Raw genomic sequence first — 1170 nt, 5'->3', positions numbered from 1 at the left:
TCAGTATAGAAGAACTTCAGTACAGGAGGGTCACCCCTATGCTTTGGGAAAGGATGGGGCATGGAGTTTGGCCTAGGAATTTCGGGGTGTTTCCAAGCCTCCTAGAGTATACCCTGCCCCTCCACACATCCAGGCTCCCCAGGAGAAGGGGAGACCAGGGGAGGGTCCCTGTAGCCTCAGCAGCCGGCCAGATCCACTGTTATCGGAGAGGAGAGAATGTAAGTGGGAAGGTGTGGGGAAGACCCCAGAGCCAGTTGCCATGGGACTGGACCAAAGTGGTTGAATCAGTGCTGCCCTTTCTCATGGACCACAGTAACCCCACAGGCTGCTCTCTGCCCCACACTCTCCAGTGCCCTTTGAACCCCCAACATTCTGCTCTCCCTCCTCCTGGGACTTCCCCTAGCCCCTGCCCCCAAAACCCCATGCTTTATCCCCATGCTTCATCCACTAAGTCTCTCCACTCAAGAGGAAACTGCTCCAGGAAAAGAAGGTACCCAGGGACATTTTCCTTCCTGGCCCTCATCCTGGACTCGGGGTCACGGCAACACAGTCCATGCTGCCCAGCCACCACCCCAAATGGGATCACCAGAACCACCCACAGATGCGACTCTCTCTCTCTCTCTCTGCCCTCTGTTGCCCTTTGCCTGGACACCTGGGGACTCCCATTACCAGTCCTCCAAAGAAGCTGAGATGGGCAAAGGGACTTTCACCTGGCTCCAGCGCTTAGTACAGTGCTCTGCCTCCTGTAAGAGCTTAATAAATCCTATTACTACTACTGCTACTACCAGCCCAGGAGGCAACACTGTCTCCCTGGGTCAAGTGGTGGAAGCAGGGGAGATGGCAATTCCCCTCAATAAAGTTGCTCTGCACCCACAAGGTAGTTCTCATCTCTGTTCCTCCATCCCTCCAGGGCCCTGCCGGTCAGGCCAGAGCCCAGGGTCTGCCCCTTCCCAGGCTGGGCCCAGCCGGTGCTCCTCCCTCCACCAAGGAGATAACAGCTTTGTTTCCTGGGAATCGGCAACCTGTGGCCTGTGCCTGGATGCCCTGGTTGGGTTTAATCCTGACTCTGGTGGCCTCTAGGCCTCAGGGTCAATGAGGCCACCTGTGGAGAGCCCCTGGCCTCCTGGCAGGCCTGCCAGCCACTCTAGGAAACAATGTCCCCAGCTCTGG

This window comes from Tachyglossus aculeatus, chromosome 11, assembly GCF_015852505.1.
Source record: "Tachyglossus aculeatus isolate mTacAcu1 chromosome 11, mTacAcu1.pri, whole genome shotgun sequence".
NCBI classification, from domain to species: domain Eukaryota; kingdom Metazoa; phylum Chordata; class Mammalia; order Monotremata; family Tachyglossidae; genus Tachyglossus; species Tachyglossus aculeatus.
The sequence above is the reverse complement of the archived record's forward strand: the minus strand, read 5'-3'. Positions refer to the sequence as shown.